At 48.7% G+C, this 25,904-nt stretch overlaps 1 protein-coding gene across 5 annotated transcripts in view; it reads right to left on the reverse strand.

Annotated features, from left to right (window-relative positions):
- RIMBP2 (RIMS binding protein 2) overlaps positions 1-25,904 on the reverse strand; it is a 236,167-nt gene that overhangs the window by 177,393 nt on the left and 32,870 nt on the right. The window contains exon 1 of one of the 5 annotated variants that reach the window (XM_064481315.1): positions 2,606-2,944. The exons of the other annotated variants lie outside the window; for them this stretch is intronic. The gene's annotated coding sequence lies outside the window, so the exon portion shown is untranslated. Of the gene's footprint in view, positions 1-2,605; positions 2,945-25,904 lie in introns of those variants that run through there. 5 annotated transcript variants of the gene reach the window in all.

The following is a 25,904-nucleotide window of genomic DNA, read 5'->3' on the forward strand; positions in this document are numbered from 1 at the left end:
AACCAACAAGCATGATGCACGTAGCAAACTCTCAGGGAACTCCCATCTAGCCACCAAATACTTAAAAACAGAAATTCTCATATTTCAGTAAACCTTCAGGCTGACATAAAAAATCGAACTATCAGAAGTTCTTCTACTCCTCTCTCATTTTGTTAATAAAATGTCTTTAAACTCCTTAGACACACAGAACAAGACAATATGTTGAATTGTCTTAGGTTTTATCCAAAAGTTCGAAGGCATCTAGGGTTCCAAGCAAGCAGCACGGGCAAGTAAAAGAACCATCAGAAAGCTGGGCTTCAGCCTGGAATTTGGAACTGAAAAACTGTCAGTCTGACCAAAGCTCAGATTATTTCAATACAGCAAACATCTTCTGAGCACCAGTGAAGTTCCCGGCGGTTGACAGACCCAAACGTAAGTAAGATCAGGTACTTCCAGGACCCACAGTCTGAGAGAGGAGGCCGGAACACGCGTGTGTAATGTGAAGTCAAGCTAGACTTTGAGATTTAGAACGATGGGCAAAGGAGACGTGAGGGGAAGATGGCAGGCAAGAAGAAGACTGGAGGCCTCTCTCCCAGAGGTGGTCACCGACAGTGCAGGACGCAGGCAGCAGGAAGGGCTCACCCCAGAGGGGCGCCACGCTGATGCGAGCAACACACGGAGGCCGCCTGTGATGACCCACTGCCGCCCCCAAGCACGACTCAGGCCTCAACTGGGAGACCGGAAAAGGCAAGTACGCCCACCTGGGGACACTGGGAGCTCCCACAGCAAGATGTTCAGGTCCCCGCAATTACCCTGCAGTGAGGCCACCACTGACACGCCCCACTGCACCCGCCACGCTGTCAGGATCTCGCTCCAAAATCAAACCCCAGCTAAGCCATGAAAACACGGGGAGGTGTCTCCAAGCCATCAGCGGGGCCAAGTGGAAAGTGAGCCAAAGCACAGAGACCCCCAGAGACAGCTCCACCGGCAGAAGCACCGTGCGTGTGCTGACTAAGCCCCAACTTTTTTCGAGATTTAAGGGTTTTGTAACGGCTTCTTCACACCTTAACCATCTTCTTATAATGCAAATCCCCAAAGACCTCGTGTCCCTCTAAGGAATTATGTTCTCTTAGGGAAGTGGTTAAGGGTGGCATAAAAAAAAAAAATAGGGACACAGGAAACCATGATAGCCTGCAAGTTGTGTAAATATTTCCTAATTTTATAAAAAAAAAAAAAAAGAAAATGTAGGACAGTAATCTCTAGCCTTCTCAGTGCACTTAGCGAATTTGGGTGCTCCCTGCACAGAGTGAGTAAATTCATCTCTTTTCTTCCTTCATCTTCCTGGGCTCTGGGACCGAGGGTCTTCAACCACCTTCCATCCTCTGCTCTCTGCCCCTTCCCCCCGCCCACTCATAACAGGGCTCTAAGGCCTCTCCGTCTCACCAGGCCGACTGGGGAGCTTGCCAGTGATTACACAGCATGAAAAACTCCTCTATATGGTTGCACGTAAGTATGATTATTATTAATTCAAAAGTGGTCCAGCAAGATGATGCCTTTGAGGGGATGTGTATAACCAACCCTAATGCCTCTTAAGTAAAAGTGAATACACCGCTCGACTACCACTCTGTACGAAGTTTTAATTACCAGAGCTGTTTGCGCAGACAGGGAAAGAAGAGCGATGATTTCTTGATGCGCATTTTACTGCTACTATCAAACGCCAAGCAACAGGGAACACTGCCCGCCTGTTCTGTCCTACAAACACGTCCACCCACAGGGCGGAATCGATTCTTCTGCTGTGAGGGAAAAATCTAGTTCTTGCCATTTAATGTTCAGAGGACACTCAGTTCATTTCATCTCTCCAGTTACCACCAGAATAGATAGAAAAAAATTGAACAGAACCTCCTGGTCTTACGGCCAGCACCAGCCTCCTGACACTCACACGTATTACTTCAACTAACAGCGTGCCAATCTGAAATGAAAGTGCTACAATGACATTCATCATCTAATTATATTCCTTACCTGAAACCGTCACAATGTTAAACCCGGTCTCGTGAGCTGGGCTTAAAGAACTGACAAGGGCTGCCCCAAAACTGAACACAAAGCGAAGGTCGAGATGTCCACGGGAGACAGCTTTGAAAATGCACTGTTTTCAACGCCAGTTATGTGATGCTTAAATGAGCAAGACGAAATGGTTTCAAACGGAGCAGATTTCCTGAGGGAGTGAGGTTGAGGGGACAAAAAATAAGCGCTCGACCCAGCAGCAAGTTACACCACTGCCTTTTGTCCTGAGGGACAGCATGTCCTGAGCGTCCTGCTCAAAACTTACCCAGCAGTCTGACCCTTGGTGCAGGGGGCCCTTCTGAACCTGGAGCTGGCCCAGGGACAGATCTGGAAGCAAATGCACACCGGGTAGCAGCAGGGATTTAAGCCAAAAGTAAGACCCAAAGGCTTTGAAACTGGGAATTAGTATGAATTCGGAGGCAGCAAAATACCCTCCCCGTGTCTCAGCACACAAGAACAGACCCCGTCCTGAGCCAGCCCGACTCCGCAGGTCGATTTTTCTATGTCTAAGCCGTATCTCATGAATCCATCAGACCCCTCCCCGTCCCCAAAAGCGGGTACTTACAAGATGCTGGGGATCTCTAGTGGATCAGACGGACTAGCCTCGGCCCCCCGCAGCAGCGCCGGCTGCCTGTCCCCTGCAGACGCCAGCCTCTCTGAGCCTCCGATGTTTGTGCTCGGCATCGAGCTAGAAGACTGTTTACTTATTCATGGACTGCCCGAGCCGGCCAGGAACTGCTTTGTGTCAGCTGAATAGGATGGTAATTCAATCTCCAAATGGGGACTGTTCAGCACACGGCATATCTGTCATAATGAGTCACGCAGATAAAAAGAACACAGCTCTCAGAGCCATGGGTGAAGCGTCTGTTTGGACAGCGAGCAGTGTTTCCAGGACACGACCGCTCCCCTCCTCCCCTCCAAGTCACCCCACCTCAGGCTGAGTGCCCCATGGGACTCCGGACACGTGGGAATCACACCCCTGGCAGAACAGGAGTGAAGGAAACGCTCTCTCTTCCCTCGCAAGAAGCACGAACATTTGAAGAGAAAAGGAGGTGGAAAGGTTTGGGAACTGACAAAAGAAGCTTAAGGGGCAACGAAGCCAGAGGAAACAGAGTTCATCTGTAGCAAAGGTTTCCACCGTGGGACGCCTTGCATGATCACCTCAAAGACAGCGGGGTCTCCGGCACCTGGAGATGATGGCATTCATTAAGCCGCTGGATCCAGAGGACGGCCTGCCGTCCAGAGTGAGAGGGCCCCAGTCAACGGTAGCGTGAACGACTCCCGGTCCCCAGAGAGCCATGCCTAGCAAAGGTAATCTCCTAATTCTCATTCCTGCGACTGCCCGTGCCTCCTAGTAATTTTTTTCTTGAGAACTTAAAACCTGCAGTTCATCTGATTTCTTTGTTTCAGCCACATGAAGCCCTACTGCTCCCCAACCTCCTCTTACACCTCTATTCCGCCTCCTCTACGAGCCACTTACTCTATTCATTTCTTTACCCATATATCTTGGAGTCTGCCCTCAAAACTACCCTCCTGACAGTGTCTCCGAAGCTTTACTCCCCCACTGTTCTCCAGTTACCAGCTTGGCAAGACCCCACCCCTGGGTTAACCAACAGCCCACTTTCTCTCCACCTGCTGCACAGGCTGCTGCTGACCACTGTATAAAACCCACAACCCAATGCCCGGACTGACCTCTGTCCCCCAGAGACCATAAGCTTCATGAGGGTAGGGACCATGCCTCCCATGTCCCGTGTGCTATTCTAGGCAACTCACAGTGTCCAGCTAGAGAAGCTACTCAAACATTTGTTGAAATACCAACTGAAGGTAGTCTTCAGTTTCAATGTTGCCTTGAAATATGTAGCAGTCAGGATGGATTGGTTAGGTTATGCTATGGCAACAAATAGCCCCCAAATATCAGTGGCTTTCAAAGACAAAGGTTTATTTCCCACTCATACTCTGTGTCCATGGAGGACCAGCTACAGCTCTTTTCCACGTCACCCTCACTCCAGAACCCAGATGGAATGGAGCAGGGAACAGGAAATAGAAAATCAAAACTAGGAGCATGTTTGTAGGAACATAAATTAATTCCATACTCCACAGCCATTGGATTTCTGCACTGAGATGTTTTGCTCAACTGATTCTTCATATTTGTACCCACTCTATTCCCTTCCTGTCTTCAGGTCTTGGCTCAAACATCACCTCTCCATGGAAGTGGTCCCCTGACCATCCAGTTTAAAGCACAAGCATCAACCCCAAACTGTCACCACTTACAAGTGTTTATCTTCAGTGCTCCACCAGAAGTGCTCTGAGAGCAAAGCCCTTATTCACCTCAGTCCCCACCCTGTCCCCCAAGACTAGTGCCTGGAACATAGTAAATGCACAATAACCGCTTGTTGAGTAAAAGGATGAGTAAAATAGAGTACACTGGAGAACCCACAGCATGTTGGTGCAATTAGTTATAAAATCAGTGAGTTCAAGAAGCAATCTCATTGAAATGAAAGTAGCATAATATACTAAGAATAACATAACTAGAACAGAAAATTTGGGCCACATACAAGAAATCCTGAAATTACTGAAGATGAAGAATTTGTCAAAGTATTCCCTGCACTGTCTGCTGGGAGAAAAGGATTTCTTTATAGGATTTGATTGGGACCAGCCCTCACAACAGCAGACTGAGGTGGCGCTGCAGAGCTTGGTGTAAGCATGCTTACCCATTCCTGTCCAGCCTCCTATCCGTTCTCCATCCAGCAACCTCCTGCCCTGTACCTGGATCTCCTAGCATACAGCTCATGAGAAAGGAAAGAAAGACTGTCCAAATTACTAGTACACTGCATCACGCCAGCTCTCCTGACCTTGGTTATCAATATTTCCTCAACATTATTGGGTTATTTGGTGAATTTGGTCAGTGTTTTTGGCACTGGATAGTTGAGGAAATCAGGCCTTGCAATGTGCAAGTGTAATGAGCATGGATTATAAGGACCCCTGAGACCCACCCCAACTTCCTTGCTATGATGGCATCCCCCATTTGCTACAAGAAGGCATTTGGTGAATAACTTGTGAGTTATCCAATTCATGTCCAAAACCAGAGACCTCCCCTAGTGGTTCACTTGGATCAATACATAGCAAATCTTCCCTGTTTTGGAATATCCACTGGCTGAGATCTGCTTAAAAGTACCCTCACAAGCAACCAAGAGGTCCTTCAGTGGGTGACAGATAAACAAACGGTGGTCCATCCATCCCGACAATGGGCTAGTATTCAGCACGAAGATGAAATGAGCTAATCAAGCCATGAAAACATGTAGAAAAACCTTAAATGCATATTAGTAAATGAAAGAAACCCGTCTGAAAAGGCCACCCACTGGATGATCCCAACTCTATAACCTCTGGAAAAGGCAAACCTATGGAGACAGTAAAGGGATCAGTGGTTGCCAGGAGTGGGGGAAGGGAGGCAGGGGTGAACAGGCAGAGCCCAGGGAATCGGGGGTGGGGGGGGGGGGGGGCAGTGAAACTACTCTATACGAGACCATAACGATGGATACATGCCGCTGTACATTTGTGCAAACCCACCGAATGTACAAAGGAACCCTCATGTAAACTCTAGACTGGCAGAGATAATCATGTCTCAGCACCGGCTCATCAGCTGTAACAAACGCAAGACAGAAGCAACAGGGCACACTGTGGGCAGGGAGGAGGGGCAGGGAACCCTGTGCTTTCTCAACAACTTTTCTGTCAACTCAAAACTGATCTTTTTTTTTTAAGTCTATTAATTTTTTAATTGACCCAAAAAAGCACCCCACCCCTTTAAAGGCTGCTCTTGGGCAGCCATTCTGGGCGCGTGGATTTCTTCCCCTTCACCGCGGTGAGCTCGGCAGGTGTGCCAGAGGAGGACGAGCTCACCGACAGCAGGAGTCCGGGTGACCCAGGCCTCAGAGAGAAGCCCGGCCCACGGAAAGGGCGCCACGACTGTTTGCTGAATAAAGATTTCAGTCCTTGTGTCTCTGCTTGGCCATGAATGGCGGAACATTGACAAGTGCAAACTGAAAGCTGAGATCAAAAACCTCCCCCGGGAAAAGCAGTCCGGCGGCCACCTTCCCCAGAGACGTTCTAGAGAGCCGCAGGCACGCGGAGCGCTCCGTGAAGCACCGGCGGGCCCGCGGGCGGCCGGCGCGCTGCGTCGGTCCGCGCTGCGGGGCGTCATCAACCCCGCCTCGTTGCGCGCGCCGGTGCTCGCCGGCCCTCGCGGTGGGTTTCTCACTGTGTCACTCTCCATCGCAGCCGTTTCAGCCACGAGGGACGAGGGCAGCAGACCCACCCTCTGGAGCCATCCAAGCCGCTGAGATGAAGGCTCCGAGAAGAAAGGAAAGGCCCCGTTCCGGAGGACGGCGCGAGCCTGAGCCCGCGGCCGGAGCCAACGCCCGCGCTGCGCCCACGCGCGGGCTGCTCAAGAGCGGCTCCTCTGCTCCACCGCCCGCCTGGACGCGGGCCGAGCTCCCGCTGGCAGCCCCCCCAGGGGGGGTGCTGCACGCGCCCTTCCGGCACAGACCAGGCTTCTCCTCGGCCCAGTCTCTTCCGTATTTTCAAAGGAAGTTCGGGGTGTGGTGTTGCTTCCTAAAATAAACTTCCTTCAGGGATCTGGCTTTCTGTTTCAATGTTAATTACCAGATTCAGTAACAGCAGCTACCGTCATGAGTGCTCATTATACACTAAGCGCTGTTCTTTTTTAAATTAAACTACAGTCAGTTTACAATGTGTTAATTTTTGGTGTGCAGCATAGTGATTCAGTTATATATATATATTCCTTTCCATATTTTTTATTACAGGCTATTGTAAGATATTCAATATAGTTCCCTGTGCTCCTTATTGTTCATCTATTTAATATACAGAAGTGTGTATCTACAAATCCCTAACTCCCAATTTATCCCTCCACCCTCCCTTTTCCCCTCTGGTAACCACAAGTTTGTTTTCTGTCTGTGAGTCTGTTTCTGTTTTGTACGTAAGTTCATTTGTGTCCTTTTTTTAGATTCCACATATAAGTGATATCACATGGTATTTGTCTCTCTCTGTCTGACTTACTTCACGTAGTATGATGATCTCCAGGTCCATCCATGTTGCTGCAAATGGCATTACTTTATTCTTTTTATGGCTGAGTAGTATTCCATTGTATAACTATACCACAACTTCTTTATCCAGTCATCTGTCAACGGACGCTTAAGTTGCTTCCATGTCTTTGTTAAACAGTGCTGTTATGAACACTGGGGTGCATGTATCTTTTTGAATTAAGAGTTTCCTCCAGATATATGCCCAGAAGTGGGATTGCTGGGTCACATGGCAAGTCTATTTTTAGTTTTTTAAGGAATCTCCATACTGTTTTCCCTAATGGCTGCAGCAAACTACATTCCCACCAACAGTGTAGGAGGGTTCCCTTTTCTCCATACCCTCTCCAGCATTTATTATCAGACTTTTTAATGACGGCCATTCTGACAGGTGTGAGGTGATACCTCACCGTAGTTTTGATTTGCATCTCTGACAATTAGTGATGCTGAGCATCTTTTCACGTACGCACTGTTCTAAGTGTACCCCTGAATCCCCAAAAGACCCCTGAGGTCAGTACTGTGATCATCTCCACATGTCACAAGTGAAGACCCCAAGCACAGAGAAGTTAGTCACCCAGTGGGTCACACAGCATGGATGGCAAGGAGTCTGGATTTGAACTCACTTGGGCAGCCTGGCTGCAAGGACTGTAGTTGGCCACACACACAGGGCTTCGCCACTGCCCCGTGATGAGCAGCCCCATAAGTCAGATGGCCAGTGTAGACCGAGGGAGAAAGGGTAATTACTCTCACTGCCAATGTTTTCAAAGAAAAAAAGCATTCTCTTTTCCAAATGTGAGAAATACCTTACTCTACTACATTGGCCTTTGGAAATACTAAGTTGAAAACTTGTAGTACTGAAAACTAATATATTGAAAACTAGTATTTCTAGGGTTAACTAGAAAACCGCCAGGAATGTTCTAAAGCAGAGATAAGAAAGATCAACCCCTAGAAAAGCTGAATCAAGTCAAGATAGTAGCCGTCCTCGCACCCAGGACAGCCCTGGTCTCATCTTCAACTTAGCCAATTATAACACATCTCCTGTAATCCTGGAGCCATGTTTTTCTGCACCACTTGAAGATGCAACCTCATAAATGATTACAAGACTCCAGAAGCGTCAGAGCCCTAATTCCTATCCTGTTGTTTGCCATTTCCAAGGGAGAAAGCTAAATAATTATCCAGATCACGCCACCTGACCTGAACCTCAGGACAGGCCTCCAAGTGGCTGGAGGTTGATTCCGCCTGACAGATGACGTGGTGGACACTGAGCCAGACACCACAGCAGCCTGTTTTGGACCCTGACTCCTGCCGTCCTCCCTTCCTTCTGTATCATAATTGTCCTTCTCAGTTCCTCTCCTCTAATCAGCCTCGTGAGCTGAGAGGCCCTCACTAGCGCCTAGGAATTAGCTGGAGTACAAAACAAAAGCAGACCAAGACTATGTTGGTCCTGGCGTCACGGGGAATGAAGAAGGTGACTCTGCCTGGAGGGCACTGGAACATGAGTCAGCGTACTGAGGGCCCCTCAACTTCCCCTTATAGTTAGGTACGTGGCCGAGAACACCCCAGGAGGACTGCAGGGGAGGTGGTCCGCACAGAAAGGGGCACTGCACCAGACCTGGGCCCCTCAATGCTGGGCAGTGCTACAAGCATCAGTCAAAACAAGCACACCCCAGGTGATGCCTGAGTGCATACATCTACTCCCACTGCACAGATGAGAAAACTGAGGTCACAAGAGGTCATACAATTTGCAAACAGCGGAGTCCACAGTCAAGCCCATGTCTAATCACAGCCCTCCACAGCCTCCTGTCCTCAGGGCCTGAAAAATCTTTGCACTGGTACAAGGGGCTCAGGGACAGTGTGGGGACGTAAGGCTGACTGGTGCCGTATCCGAGAAATCACTGCCAAGCCCAATGCCACGAAGCTTTCCCCCTCCTGTTCTCTTGTAGGAATTTTAAAGTTCTAGGTCTTCCGTTTCAAGCTTTAGTCCACTTTGAGTTGACTTTGGTGTATGATGTAAGTTAAGGGTCCGATTTCATTCTTTTGCATGTCAATTTCCAGTGTTCAACAGTGCTGTATCAAAGTTAAGAGAGTAAATCTCAAGAGCTCTCAACACCAAAAAAAAAAATTGTTCTATTTCTTTAATTTTTTACCTATATGAGATAATGAAGTGTTCCCTACACTTAAGGTGATAATTACTTCATGATGTATGTAAGTCAAATCATTCTGCTGTATACACCTTAAACTTATACAATGCTGTATGCCAATTATACCTCAATAAAAATGAAAGAAAAATACTTTTAAAAAAAGTTTTAAAGACTGTTTGAAAGAGAAAAGACGGCTCCCTACCCAGGAGGCCCCAAAGGGCAGCCCGAACTTCAGGGAGGTTCCTTGTTTTACAAGCAGCTTTGAGTTTGGTCTGAGAAGTCAGACTGTCGCAACAGGAATTATAACTTGTTATTTTAACAACCAGCATCAACTGACATGTATTTATCCTCTTCGAGGTGCCAGGCCCTATTCACCTATTTAACCCTGACAGCAACAAATTTGTGAATCAAGTCCTCTTACTATTTCCATTTCTTGGATGAGAAAATCACACAGCGAGGCAGCGTGCACCAGGATGTGAACCAGGAGGTCCCTCTTAACTGGGGCACGTGCTGTATCCACTGCCTCTCACTGGGAGTGAGGGGTTCGCAGGAAGCCAACAGTTTCCTCCAGCTTACCTCCCACAAAACTTCTCTCAGACCCCTCCTGTCTATACAGATTCATATCCCTCACCTGAGAGTCTTGGACTAGATCCACTCTGTAATCCCCAACTCTCCAAGCCTCTGACGCCCCACCTCTCACCGCTACCCTGGGGCTCCTGACCTGTGGACTGGCTGACCGTCTGAAAACGAAGCCCTCCCCCAAATGGCCACCTGCCCTCCTGGGCCAACCTCATGTTCCGAGGTAACAGGGAAGCCCCTGCCTGCTCCCTCCACCAGGTAAGGCCCTGGGCAAGACCTGGCCCCAGTGACACAGGCCACCGCGGAGGCCCCCTGACATCAACCTGCATCCTCCATGAGGGGCATGCAGTTTACACTGGGAAGAGGCCAGCGGCACAAACAAGCAACAGGAGGGACCAGGGGGAGTGGAAGATGCGAATGCAGATGAGGAGGTCTCCTGGGTGACCAGAATTATCAAACTGGGAAGATGAAAATGCGTTTCTACAGGTGTGTCAAGGGTCACAAGGGCAGGCCCCATATCTTACAGACAAGGAAACTGAATCCCACACGTGGAGGGAAAGCGCTTGCCCAGGTCAGGCTGCGTGGAAGTGGAGGCTCTTCCCTCATCCATGTACTCCATCCATTCAAATGTACGGACCACCGACAGCACAGGAGCATCAGTGAACAACAGGGAGAGAAAGGTAAGGTCCCAGACTCAAGAGAACACACAGTCCAGAGGAGGGGAAAAAGGGAGACAACAAACATGCAAACAAACAAGACCACCTTAGCTCACAAAACAGAAGAAAACAGAGCAAGAAAGTGTGCAAACAGAGAGTGGGATGTTTGATGGGGAGCTAATTTAGACAGAGTGGTCAGAGTGGGCCTCTCTGAGGAGATGTCTGTCCTATGGAGTGATGAGAAGGCATCTCCGGCCTGAGAATGGGGGGAGAGACAGAGTTCCAGCAGAAAGCACAGCATGTGCAAAGGCCCTGAGGCAGGAGAGTCTATGGGCACTTTCTCAGAACAGTCCCCTCCTTACTAAGGCTCCAGCCCTCACTGCCATAAGAGCTAGACTGTGGGGTCCTGGGGTCCGCTGCCTCCTCCTTTAAGAACCAGGGAAAGAAGGGGAGAGGAAGACTAAATGTGGAGGGCCTCAAATTGCTCAAACCAATACTTGCTGTGAGACTAGTAGACCGAGGAGGTGGTGCGAGGAGACACATCATTTCCTCCATTGTGGTCTCAGATACATTAGGTTTCACAACCCTCTCAGCTTTTAATCTATTAAGGCAGACATGTGTAACCTTGGTTAAGAGTCCAGTGAAACCCAGCCCTGAGATGCAGACTGCATTTAAAATATAATTGCATATTGATTCAGACTCTACCAGTGGCTTTATTCATCATCTAGTCTAGGAAGACTAACCATTAAAAAAAATCTATACACATGGGATGGGAAGATTAAAAGCATTCTTATTTCAAGGAGCCTCAATATCAAAGACAAATTAATTTGTGCAGTGCACCACACTTGTATCTAAACCGAACAGGCCAGGATGATGCCCAGGAACTATGGAAGAGGTTTCAAAACCAGAGGATTCCAATCACAGGCAGACTTCAGAGTCAGTACAGCCAGAAAGTGACACCAGAAAAGCCGCAGGACAGACCCCAACACTCGAGTCTGTGACCATGATCATCACATCACTTCAGGGCATCCTGAAATAAGCCTCTAGGAAGACAAGGTTTCCTGAAGTACCAGGGCCAAGCACCTTTTAGGAAAACCCAAATTCTGCCTGACGTCAGGCAGCTGGAGCCCACTGGTACAGCCCACATGGGCGAATTAACCAGGTACGAACAACTGCAAGTTACAAAGATGGCGCCCACCAGTTGCGGAAGCCAGTGGCCACCTTCTCCAATTGTTAAGTGTTCAGGAATATTATCACTGAAGCAGCGGAAGCCTGACACCAACCATGGTTGGAGTCACACCATGGAATCAGGCAAAGACTACAAGCAGTGCTGTTTTTCTCCAGAGAGCCAGGTTACCAGGACAGCACCTCCTAAAACCCACTTCTATTATGGGGGCAGGAAAATAAATCAGAATGAAGAACCATACTCCATGTGTGTTGGAGACTCACTCCTCCATGCCTCCTCCAACACTGGCTTTGTCTGATGCTGGGGGCTGAATGTGTCCCCCCAAATATCCACATGCTACAACCCTAACCCTCAGGGTGATGGTGTTAGGAGGCGGGCCTTCGTGACTGAGATCAGCGCCCTTAGACAAGAAGCCCCAGAAGCTGACCCGCCTCTCTGACATGTGGGGACACAAGGAGAAAACAGCCACTGGCAACCCGGAAGTGGGCTCTTGCCAGAACTCGACAATGCTGGCCGGCACCCTGATCCCAGACGTCCAGCCTCCAGAACCGTAAGAAGCAAATCTCCGTTGTTCACAAGTCACCTGGCCTGTGGTGTTCTTCCACAGCAGGCCAGATGGACTAAGAAAACGATCAGCACCCCCTTCCCCCAGAAAGGGTGACGATGTGGAGGTGAGTCCAGGACCTGAGCTGGTCCAAAGGGAACTTCGAGACTGGGAAAAGCCGCACATTATCCTACTGGAACAAAGTGATCAAGGATGTGGCCCGGGTGGGAAGGGGAGTGTCAGAAGCCATCTCGTAACTAGAGGAGGAGCCACCTTTAGCCCAAAGACGGCACAGCGAAAGAGGAAAAGCAGCAAAGTCCTGGCTGATGACATTAAGTCTCTGGATCAAACCTTGCCTGATGCATTCCTGATCTCCGGCCCCTGCAGTTATCTAAATCTATACACGTCCTTTTAAAATTGAAGCCACTTTTAGACACATTTTCTTCTAATGGAAAGATTCCCAACCAAAAGAAATCTGAAACCAAGCCTTTACATGTCAGCCCCCCTCGCCTAACTAAATGGACTCATTAAAGCTCTTTCAAATTACTAAATCACTTAATAGCTCTGTGCTCCCAAGCTCTTAGAGAAGAAAACCACCACCAGTGAGCCACACTTCACACTGCACCTGAGCGTTGAAATCCGGGAACACATATGCATATTCACACAGAAGGTGATTAATTTTTTTTTTCCAGTGTTCTAAATGCCCTTCTGTTCCCATTCCATCCAGAGGTACTGTTTTTAAAGGATGCTTTTCTGGCACTAACCAAGGGTTGCAAATACACACGTCTCTGTGATCAAATGGCAGAGGTTCGTGGAGGTAACGGGGATGTTTCAAGTCGGATCTAGGGGAGTCGTCATGAAAGGGGGGTGCCCTGTTTAAAACATAAAATCGTTACAAAGCCGCACTTGGAAAGAGCCATAGAGATCATCTACCACGGAACAAGAGGGAAAAACCAGGCCACACGTCTGAATGACTTACTGATGGTCTCACAATTGAGAGTCGCAGAGCCAGGCTTGGGGCAGCTCCTGACTCCAGGCTCCGCAGCAGTAGGGGGCACGGCAGCCAGGGCGTTCCAGCACCCATGAAGACTGAAATCCTGGCTTTGCCAGCAGCACCCTGTCCCCACCTCCCGGTCCAGGGGGCCGGTGTTGGCCCATGTCATTCTCACGGGACACACGCACGTGCACACAGGCACTTCACACAGCATCAATTATCACCCACTGCATCTGTCACTATTATTTCCTTAATTTTTGCATATAGTTACTTTCTAACTTTTCTATAATAAATAATAACAAATGGAAACAATTTCCTTAAGGCTTTCAAGATAAGAGGAGAAGGCGCATCTTGCATACTGCAAATGAGAAAGAAATGGATGCAATCTAAAGCTCTTTATCAAATGTCTTAGAAACATGCACATCTTTGGACCCAGAAATTCCACTTGTGTAAGTTTATCTTAGAGGATAATAAGTGGATGTGACTGAATCATCTCATCTTCAAGAATTACACACATAATGTGCTCACTGCTTAAAAATGAAAGTAGGTAAGCATGAAGATGAAAATGAAAATGAAAACTACCTAATACCCCCCACATACATTCAGCCCATATGCATTTTCTAAATATCCCAGCAACGTAAGATTCAAACTACGTACACCAGGTGTTATGCGTGAGGACTGTGTTGAAGTTACGTTTCTGGGTGATTTAAATTTTTTTCTTTTTTTTTTTAATCGAAGTCTAGTCAGTTTACAATGCTGTGTCGATTCCTGGTGCACAGCATCATGTTTCAGTCATTTGTGATACATACATACATTTGTTTTCATATTCCTTCTCATTATAGGTTACTGTAAGATACTGTGTATAGTTCCCTGTGCTCTACAGATGAACTCGTTTATCTATGTTATACATAGTAGTTAGTATCTGCAAATCTCGAACTTCTAATTTATCCCTTTCCATGCCCCTTCCCCCCTGGTAACCATAAATTTGCTTTCTATGTCTGAGTCTGTTTATGTTTTGCAATTAAGTTCTGATTTAAATTTTTTCTAAATTATTTTCTATAAAAATTTTCTACCGGAATGTATACTACTCTATGGGTTAAATTACAGTAACCCTGGATCACTTTTACTTACAAAAGACACAGCAGATGCACAGTCACTGTCGCGCGGAATTAAATAGTGTAGGACACAAATGCCCTTTTTCAAGTTGATTGCATAGCCCCGTGGAGCACACGGTTCTTAAAGAGCCAACAGCTTAAAGGCACCAGTAACTGGGCTCCCAAATTCCTGCCCAACACAACAGTGATCAGTTGGGGAGTGGGGAATGAGCTGATGGACAAGAAAGTAATGGAAGAGGATAGAATCACATCAAGTATGTCAGTATCAAACCAGCCTCTATACCAAGTGAGGTACTGAAGTGTGGGGTTTAATGCAATGCGCATTTATTTCTTACAAACTCAGTCAATGCAGGCGGTCCTAGCTGGGGGCAGCTCCCTCACATGCAGCAACCCGGAGACCCAGGTCCCTTCCACCCTGTGTCTCCTATGTTCCCTGGGGCTCACAGGCCTCAGCATCCAGCTCACAGGTGAGTTAAGAAGTGTGTTTCTCCATCATCTTGGCCCAGAAGTGACACACATCACCTCCCCTTCCTTCTCATTGGCTGGAACCAGTACTGTGGCCCCTTAGGTCCAGGGCTGCCCAAAAATGTGCTCCGTAGGTGAGAAGCAGCTTCCACAACCACTCAGAGCTACAGGAGAAAGCATCTTAGGTGAACAGGTACCTCCTCTATTCACGGGGAGATAGCGTGGGCAGTGGATGACCCCCAAACAGACCCCCTTACTGTGACTAGCTCGTCTTGCTTTGTCCTAGACCCTCCCAGTTTAGCACAGGAAGTCCCTCCCATCCTAGGAAAACCTGGAGAGTCGATCATTCTCCCGTTCCCAAAACACAGCCTCCATACCCCGCCTACTGAACTGAGACTCGAGGACAGAGTTCTGGATGAAGCAGAAAAGGCAGCCTTATTTCCCTGCAGGCAAAGGAGGTCACAGTGGACGAATGCCTCTAAGACTGTGAGCCTGCTGGGGAGAGAAAGCAGGGGGTTTTATAGTAAAAGTTCAAGAGTTCCAGGGGGTGAGATAGTTTTTACAGAGATCAAATACGGGGTAACAAACTGTTGCAAATTTATTCTTGTTTTTGCAGATGCAGAGGTCCCCCTTCCCTCTGCTGGGTATGAAGTTCACCTCCCGCTTTGGGACTCTCAACATTCTTGTACCTAGAACAAAGCGTGCCCAGAAGGGGCTCTGTGGAAAGGAGCTCTACATAGAAACTTGTGCAGTTTAAAGTCAAGCTGATAGATGCTTTTAGCCTTTCAAGCAAGCGGAGGCCTGAGACCTCCTGTTGCAAGCTGGGACCTGCAGCTCAAACAACAGGATACAAGGAAACCACAAGGAGTCGAGAGAAGGGCACCAGAGTCAAGAGCAAGACTCTGAGCATGATCCCTGCACAGAGGACTGCGAGGAGGTTGAGCGGACCACCCAAGCTTCCCCCCTCTGCAGCCAAACCCTGGTCAGCAAGAGCATGAGAAAACCCTTTAAACCATTACACAGTTGAGCAGTTACAAACACCAAACACCATTACAGGTATCAGACAGTCACCAATGATGACAATAGGGTCCTGCTCGGCTATACTCCTACTTAGCAGTTTGACAAGACAACAGCCGGACAGAGGAGGGTCTAAGGCCTGGCTGCCCCCACCCCTAGGAGAGGATGCAGCAGTCTGGGAGCCTTGCACTCAGTGACTTTCACGATGGCAGGTACAGAAACCTACCCTACAGCCCTTCCACCCCTATGCTCAGGATAAGCCAAACCTTGTCTGCAGGTCAGAAAATATATAGGAACAGGCATTCCCAGGCTCTGAGAGAGGACGGGGTATGCAGAGTATACAATCCAAGTCCAAGGCACCAAACATGAAGGTGTACCTGGCACGCGTGGGGTCAACCCTGGGCTGACTTGCTCACCTGCTCTGGGAGATCCAGCGGGGGCTGAAGGGGGTAAAAGAAGAAAACTGCATCTGCTCCTTTGGCACCAAAACAGAGGGGCATTTCCTGGGTGGGCAGCTTGCAGGCTGTCCCATGCCCCCTTCCCCACAGCCAGATGCCTATTCCATTCTTACAAACCGCCAGGGTCACGTGACAGCCCTGCAGCAAATGCTGTTAGCTCCAGGTCTGGGCTCCAAGCAGAACTGCTTTTAACACCATGCCTGTGCTATTTCTACCCGGCACAGCCCTCTGCCAAACGTCAGGGTCTCGTGGTGCCTTTATCTGTGGACTCACGCAGGGAAGTTCTCCCACAGGGCATGACCCAGAGGCGGGATCCCCCACATCTGTGGAGGGGCTGTACCCCCTCATGCAGCACACCCACTCCTATACGCATTTGAAATCCACATGGAAACATTCTGAAGACGTTGTGTCCACGCACAGATGCTGACCTCCGTCCTTTGCCCAGGGAAGCCGGAGATTCATGTGATTATCCAAAGACCCCTTCATCACCTCAGTTAACAGGAAGGACTAGGGCTGTTTTCTTAACCGATCATTGTTTTCTGGGGACAGCGGGGAGCAACGAAAAGGCAGAACCCTCTTCAAAACAAATAACTGCATCAGAAGTTTACATTTTATGTTTTAAGCCTGGGCCCTAAAAGGAAATGGCCAGGAATCAACATGAGCCTCCTGACCTTGGAGTAAAACATCAAAGATTTCAAGCAGCGTTTCTTTCAACAAAAATTTGCACAACCTTGCTTTTAAAAAAAATAATAATAATAAAACCACTGTGTAAATGTCACAGGAAGGATGCTAGGCGCAAGGTGAGAAGGCTCCAGGGGAGGGAAGAGCATCCTTCCTGTGATCTGGGCCAGGGCTGAGGCTCCAGGCTCTGGGGCCTTATGAGTGTCTCAGTCTCCAAAGTAAAGCTGCTCTCTGGAAGGGCTTATTGGCGCGTGCATCCCACAAAGATCTGTACTTTCCATTTCACTCTGCAGAGACCGGGGCTTCCAAACATCTCCTAGCACCACCTCTGCACCCCTTGCCATGGGAGGCAGGGGAGAGGGCGGGGAGCACACCACAGAGGCTGCCCAGGGGTGCCTGAGGATGCTCAGGAAGACAGGTTTAAAAGAAGAAATGGCTAGAATGAGGTGCACGGACCATGATGAGGCAGGCAGTGTGATGATGGGAACAAGGATGTGCTGATGGACATTCCTGAGAGGTGGCAGAGTTCTGGTCACCCATAAGTGCAGGAAGTCATCTGGTCCCCACTGCCCCCCTGTTAAGCAGGTAATATTGTCATTTTCATTTTAAGGAGCACAAAGCTGTGAGCAACACTGTGGTTGAGTTACTTATTCACAGCGTATAGTCAGGAAGTAGAGGAGGCGGAGTTCAAACCCACAGGGTCCACCTGCCCCTGGCCATCTCCCAGCCCAGCACACCCATCCTCACATTAACACAACAGCATGGTAGATCCAGAACCCCACCAGGGTGGAGTCTGGAAATAGCCTTTGAGTTGAGTCTTCCCAAAGAACCAGCCCTCTTTGACCAGGGATCCACCCTTACAGGCACCCAACCCAAGTCAGGCCCTACCAAGGAAAAGGAAAAAGCTTCAGTTTAAATGAGCTTGGATGTGGGACTTTTTTGTTGAAAGAAACGATAACTAAACTGGTGCTACTCAAGGGACCAAAGACAGAGAGGATACCCCTGCCTTAGGAACTCTAATTCAAAAGGACACATGCACCCCAGTGTTCACAACAGCACTATTTACAATAGCCAGGACATGGAAACAACCTACATGTCCATTAACAGATGATTGGATAAAGAAGTTGTGGTATAGTTATACAATGGAATACTACTCAGCCATAAAAAATAGTAATATAATGCCATTCGCAGCAACATGGATGGACCTGGAGATTGTCATTCTAAGTGAAGCCAGAAAGAGAAAGAAAAATACCATATAATATCACTCATATGTGGAATGTAAAAAAGGACACGAACTTATTTACAAAACAGAAATAGACTCACAGACATAGTAAACAATCTTATGGTTACCAGGGGGTAAGCGGGTGGGAAGGGGTAAAAAGGGGGTTCAAGGTTCGCAGATGCTATCTACTATGTATGAAAAAGATAAACAAGTTTCTATGGTATAGCACAGGGACCTATATTCAATAGCTTGTAGTAACCTGTAATGAAAAAAAATGAGAATATATTTATGTATATGTATGACTGAAACATGATGCTGTACACCAGAAACTGACACAATATCATAAACTGGCTATACTTCAGCTTAAAAAGTGGGGAAAAAAAAGAAAAGCCAACAGCATCGACCCAAGATTTCACTGGAGGGGACGGGAGGAGCTAGTCTCACGGCGCGGGTTTGGCAGGGGCAGTGAGAGCAAATACAGCTTCATTTCATCACACTCGTGAGTCTTCCTGGTCAACCCCGTGGCTTTCATTCTCTCACAAAGTATGTGGTTTTCAATCTCCAATGTTACTTTGAAGCAGTCATCTGATGTGTTTCTTTTCCAATTTCCCTTTTGGTGTATATTTTATCTTGCTTTAAATATGCGTGTGCTGAGACTATTCAAGATCAGAGAATGAATACTGGACAGGAGCCAAACCATATTTCAAAGGCGCATATATTTAGGAGCAGAGGGTTTTTGCCATACGATGCTCAGTCCCAAGATGCTTGATTTTTTTCCCCTGTCCTCTCTACTACTGTACTTGACCTCCCCAGTCCCTACAAAAGACGGCCTAACTGACAATCTGCTCACTCACAGGATGGCTTTGCAACAGGAAGAGGGCTGAAGCATCGGGGCCCCAGGCAGCCTGGGGAGGTGGGCAGGGGGAGGGGAGACCCCACGGCCAGAGGACTTATACTCTGACTTCCGGGTTCCTCAGCCATCTCTGCCTGCCTCGCCAGGGGCCAGCCAGGGGCCTCTGGTTCTGAACCACCGCACCACCTCTGAGACACGATCCTGCCGGCAGGAATGGGAATTTTATTACTTGCATTTAGATATACTCAAATATAAATACAGAGAGACACAAACACTCTTGCATCTTCTCCATGGCACATTTGGAGAAAAAGCAGCCATTTCAACTATTAAAAAAAAAAAAAAAAAACAGGAGAATAATATTTCACTGAGTAAATTGACAAAAGGTCAGAAAGCTTGATCTTTGCCACTAATGTGCTTGGTCTGAAAGCTGAGCCTCCATTTAAATATTCATAGGCAAGATCCCACAGCAGAGCCAGGCAGGGCCCAGTTTATAATAACCAAGTTCCCTTTGGAGGGACCTTCTGGGAAGGAGCCCACTCCTGCCAACCGGCAGCAGCCACGGGGCGCTCACCGCTGCGTCTCAGACCCTAAAGGAATACAAGCAATGCTCAGGGCGCCAGACCCCGTGGTGGCTGCAGGCACACGTGTGAGAAGATGCTTCAAGCCCCGGCTCAGTGACACACTGACTCCACTGCTGCTTCCCACTGTCTTCACCCTCCCCCATCTCCATCCCTCCAGCACGCCTGCACCAGTGCTCCCAGTGTATCATTTTAATGCCGCCTTTGCGAAAAAGATCAAAGATTTCTATAAGGGTGTGCGTGAAGGAGGCAGGAGTGGTCTAACCCAGTGCCACCCAAGAAAAATGTAATTCAAGCCATATACGTAATCTTAAATGTGGAGGTGGGGAGACTTTAGTGAAAAAGTAACAGATAAGATTAATTTTAATAGTACATTTAGAAGTCAGACATGGAAAGGCAGTATCATGATATCACTTATATGCAGAATCTTAAAAAAATGACACAAATGAACTTACAAAACAGAGACAGACTCAACAGACATAGAAAACAAACTGATGGTTACTGAAGGGGAAAGGAGAGGGGAGGGAAGGATAAATTAGGACTTTGGGATTAGCAGATACAAACTACTGTATATAAAATAGATAAACAACAAGGTCCTAATGTACAACACAGGAAATTACATTTAATTTAAATATTAACCTATAGTAAAAAACAATCTGAAAAAGAATGCATATATGTATAACCAAATCACTATGTTGTACATCAGCAATTAAGACCGCATCATACATCAACTAAACTTCAATAAAAAAATAAGAAATTTAAAAAATAAAAATTGTTAATGCTGTTTTACACACTTTTTCTCTCAACTCAGACTCCCCACATTTGGTGGCTTGACGGCCGCTGCAGAGTGGGGCGGGCGGGTCTGAGTCAGGAGGACGAGGTGGGCTGCGCTGTTCCCTGGAACGGGGAGAGGAGAGACTAAGGACGGGAGCAGCTGCTGGTATAAGGCATTGAGAGCACTGGCAGCAGCTCCTGGGTTCGGGGGTTGGGGTTCACTCATCCCAAAGACTGGGCCTCGCACCTCCCTCTTCTTTCCCTGTACTCTCCTCCTGGGCACCTCACAGAAACCTCCAGTTCAGTGGCCGTCTTTACACAAGTGCCACGTGAGCAAGGGAGCTGAGGGAACACATGGGGCTCCTGAGAAGATTCCAGTGCAAACTGCACGGTGGAAACCATGGGAGATGGTGTGGGGGGAGGTGGTGATAAAGAGGACACGGACATGAGGCGGTCTGGTCCACACTGGCGGGCGCACGGTGAGACTCTGCACACAGGATCCCTCGGCCTCGAACTCTGGAACCAATGGCAGAAACGCAATCCCACCAAACGCTGAAGTCGGCAGGACGGGCAACCACTCATGCGGCCAGGAAAGCCTTCACTGGACCCTCGCTTCTTCCTCTGACCATTCAAGGTTAAGAGGCCAAGATCTCACGCGCGACTACACAGCAAAGCCCAAGGCTCCTGGAAAGGCCTCTGCCACTGAGGGGAACACATGCTTCCACGTCAAGGAGATCTGCACTCAAACGTCCCTCTCCTACCCACTTAGGAGCCATGTGACCCCCAAAATTACATAACAGGATGGGAAAGGGCCCCTAAAATGGAACACAGAGGCTAGCGAACTGAACCGTATTTCAAATGAACACAAGACCCCATGGAGGGCAGAGGGGGTTCCCTAAGTAACTTACAAATGCAGTACTTGGAGCATGCGCCCACGAGCCAAAGGCAAGAGAGCTGTGAACAAATACCGAGCTCTGCTCAGCAGTGCTTTCGTCTTCTAGGACTGAGCAGGTGCACGGATACCTGGTGTAAAATGGAATCCCAGTTTCTCATCGCCAAGAGAAAGGAGTCAGACACACGGGAGGGGAGAGGCTGCAGGAAACCCATGGGTCAGACTGTGTTTGGAAGGACAATTATGAACTCGTGGTTTCAGGAAGATTAAAACTGATACACAGACAGACTTGGAATCAGAAAGATACAGAAATACACACTCTGTCTGCTGAGACGCCCCAGAAGTGTGACACCCCCGCTGCAAAGGTCACCCCAGGCTCCCAAACTTTGGTTTCTAAGTATCATTCTCCACCAAAAGAAACAGGCTCCTTCAAGAAACGGCTAAGCCTAGGACTGGGGCAGGGAAAGGACAAAGTGAGCTGGAATATCGCATTATGCTTAAAGTAAGTAAAAGCTAAAAACTGATGGTCATACACCAGAACAGCACAGGAAGCAGCTCCCACTGCTCCTTCAGATGAGAGTTAAGGTAAATAATGAAGGTAAATTTCACCACTAAATAAAATAACAGTCCATTCACACAAGTGGATATAAGTAAACATAAATCTGTAAATGGAGGGAAAGCGGAAAGTTCTCCCTTACAGAGGAAAGCCAGGCAATAAACACTGAAGCAGTGCTAGGGAAATCGCCGTTTTGCGTCTGTCTTAAGTGATACTTGATTCGGATGAGCATCAGCAGATGCTAAAGCGAGTGTTCGGTGAGGCACGGTCTCGGTGCGGCCCCCACAGACCTCGAACTCACTACAGGGGGGCCACAGTAACTCTACAGCCAAGGAACTCACGGAGGGCCCCTCAACCTAGTGACAAAATCAACATCCTCGAACACGCGGCAAACGGACGCCCTGTGTTTGCACTGGCAGGACGCGCTGACACGGAGGCAACGTAGCCTCTGCAGTGTTCATGCTGAAACGCACGCCCCGTGTGCCATCAGGAGGAAACACCAGACAAACCCTGAGTGAGAAACACTCTATGAAATAACTGGCTTGTAGTTTTCAGAGATGGTCAAAGTAAGGGAAGACCAAAAGGGCTGAGAATCTCCTGCAGGTTAAAGGAGATTAAAGAGACGTTACAACATACATTGTGGGTGATCCTGGGATGGGTCCTGGACAGGAAAGGAAGGAATGAAGGAGGGAGGGAGGGGACTGTCCCAGTGGGATGAAAAAAGACTTGACAAACCCTATCCATCCTGGCTGAAAGCAGATGGCTCACTTAAATTGGGTAATTTGAAGAAAGCTGAATAGAGGCAATGTTTACAGAGTTGTGGGCAGAGTACAGGAATCAAAGAGATGGAGAAATCCCGCTGGGGCCGGCAACATCTGGAAGCCCACCCCACCCCAGAAGAGGGACGAGGAGGCGGAGGAGTTACCGCACCAGGTGGGGGGCAGGGCGGGTGGGTGTAAGGACCGGGGAGTGGAACGCCCACCGCCCTCCCAGCCCTGGCCCTGCAGTTGAGGACAACAGGCCGCTGGGCAGGAGCAGGGTGGAGGGTGGACGCAGAGGCAGGAACACAGCTAGAAGACGCCACCTCCTGGTGTGTAATGCGACTCTGGGGCCTTTGCTCCTGGTCCCTGAAGGCAGCTTCTGAATCCTTGGGATTTGCCAGGTCATAGGCGTGGCCTCGTTATGGCCGCCAGGGTCACACCTGAGTTTATGCTAATAAAGTGGCTCCTGCAGGGACCATAGGCTGTTTCAGGATGGGGGCAGGACATACAGGGAAAACCTTGTGACTAAGGGTTGGAGCTTTGAGCCAGGTGATCTCAGCTTAACCCTCTAAGAGGGGAGAGGGCTGCAGACCTTGTGGAAATGACCTAACTCCTTGCAACTGGTGTCAGAATTACTTTGCAAAACATACAACTGAATGCTGAGCAGGAGGTGATGGTGACCATTTTAGCTGACACTGGGAGGTTTCCAACGCACCAGGTGCTTTAGCAACAATGTATCACTTAACCCCACCAACAGCCTATAAGGTACATCTTCCTGCGCATCCTCATTTCACAGACAAGGAAACCATCTCAGAGACAACCATTCGGGATTTGAACCCACACAACTCAAGAGCACACACGAGAGAAATGGCCAGTGGTTCTGTGCCCTCCTCCACCGTGGCTGGGGCAGAGGATGTGTGAGATGGGGACCAACGAGGAGAAGAGGGAACAGCGCTCTCCACCGGGAACAGCCCAAACCTGGCCCAGCAAGAACAGGATAAGCAGACTTGGCCCAAGCACAGGATTTGAGACGGGCTGATGGAGCGGGGCCAGGACACACACACAGCAAGTGCTCAATAAATATGTAATAGATCAGCTCAAAAGCTGGAGTACTCAGTTGGGCATCACAAGATGAGATCCAAGGGAAGACGTACCAGGAAAACCAGCAGCCTGTTCCCCATGCCCTATGGTTAGAAATAACCTCTCAACTCCTAACAGGATTCTTCATTCTGAACGGTGTAGACGCTGCCTGTAAAACCATCAGAGAGGTAGCAAGCCTTCTCTGCGAACGCCTGTACTTGTGCTTGTGCTCGGTCACAGGTTTATGGCTGGCCTTTAAGAAGATGTATCCACATCCTGGACCACAGAAACTGTGCATGCTGTTACTTGGAAAAGGGGTCTTCGCAGGCATACAGGTAAAGCAAGATGAGCTCATCCTGAATTACCCAGGTGGGCTCTAAACCCACAGACTGTACCCTTCTAAGAGACACACTGAGAAGACAGACAGACACACAGGTGGAGGGGGGAGGACACTGCAGTCATGCAGCCACAAGTCGAGGAGTGCCGGTGGCCCCCAGAAGCTGGGACGGCAAGAGGTGGAGTCTCCCCGAAAGCCTCTGGAGGGAGCACCGTGCTCTCAGCACCTGACGGCAGTCTGTCATACCGAGTGCAGGCTTCTGAGAGCAGGAACTGTTGCTCCCAGACACCCAGTTTGTGGCCATTTGTTACAGCAGCAGCAGGAAACAGCCCCTGGGAAGCTGAGAGAGGCAGATCCTCCTGGCAGAGGCCGCTGTGAGGGCACTTTCCTTCAGGAAACTAGCAAGTAGGGTGATGGGGGTTCTCATACCAGCACTGGCATGTCTGTCTCTGTCTCTCTCTCTCTCTTTCCTGGCCCTAGCCTCTAGGCCCCCACACATGCTGTTACCCTCCCTCTGGCATGCCCTTCCACAGGTTTCCAGATGACCACCTCCTTCCTACCATCACGGGCTCAGCTCTGATGTCACAGGTGCCAGCACATAAAGCTGGCTGACCTGACACCCACCCCCTAACACCTTCCTCCCACACCTGCCTCCACCAGAGAGGCTGGAAAGGATAAATACTAACCTATCCAACCTCACCAGCAGCTGCAGTTGTCATGCAACCTAGATCTCCCCCCAGCTCATAAGATGTCTGTTGACAGAGCTTTCATGATAGTTTCTACTCATGTGATAGGAGCGCTGGATGGAGCTGAGGCCATTTTTCCCACCAGGAGCACAAATGTGGTGCCTGGAGCTACAACAGCCATTTTGTGACCCTGAGGTGGGGGTGGGGGGAACCCAAGAGAGTTTCAGAGACCCTGGCCCTGAGTCAGTTTTAGCAGCTACCTACTTCTAGGCTCCTTATTAAGTGAACATTTAAACCATGGTAAGTCACATTTCCTTACTTTTCGATAGTAAAATTCCTAACTGATCGATTTCCTCACCAAAGAGGACTTCCACAACTAACCAATCATCCCCACCAGACACCCACCTCTACCACATGACTCGGACTAACTTTCCTTGTTGCTTGAACTAAAGTTATCTTGCGACTTTATGGCCTCTCTGTCCTCCTCTGCTCCACCACCGGGACAGGGACATTCTCTGTCTTATTCACCACCTCATCCCCGGTGCCTAGCACAGCGATTGTGAAAAGAAGACACCCCGTGAACATTGTTTAATGTTCAACCTCAGCACCACTGAAATCTGGGGCTGGAGAATTACCTGCTGCACAAGACGGTCTTGCACACTGCAGGATGTTTAACAGTATCCCTGGTCTCTGTCAACTGGATGCCAGCAGCACACCCACCAACTATGACAATCAAAAACTTCTCCAGACATCACCAAACGTCCGCCAGGAGCAAAAGCACCTGGTTGAAAACGGCTGATTTAATGAGTGAGTGAGTGAGTGAATGAATGGCCTTCTCTAAGTGCACACAAAAATGACACCATATGAGAGATGCTGGCAGATGACAAAATCTCAGGAGAAAATGGCACCTAGAAGAGAACTATTTATAGTCAGCTGAATCGAACAAGACAATGGTCAATGGGCCAGCATCTTTGCTTGTCTGTCCTTGGACATGATATGAGATGTGCTCTGACATGTTTTCAGGGTGGAAAAGGGTCGAACTTTTATATCGCCCACCTCCCACGGAAGCTTAGAACCCCCCAGATCAGCAAAGGTTGTTTGGCTCAGAATGTGTCTCCAACTCTCTGGCTCAATGCTCCAAGAGTTCTAAGACAATTCAAGTTAAAACCTCAAATCCCTCACTAAAACTGCACTGC

The sequence above is a fragment of the Camelus dromedarius genome, chromosome 31 (assembly GCF_036321535.1).
Source record: "Camelus dromedarius isolate mCamDro1 chromosome 31, mCamDro1.pat, whole genome shotgun sequence".
Taxonomy (NCBI): domain Eukaryota; kingdom Metazoa; phylum Chordata; class Mammalia; order Artiodactyla; family Camelidae; genus Camelus; species Camelus dromedarius.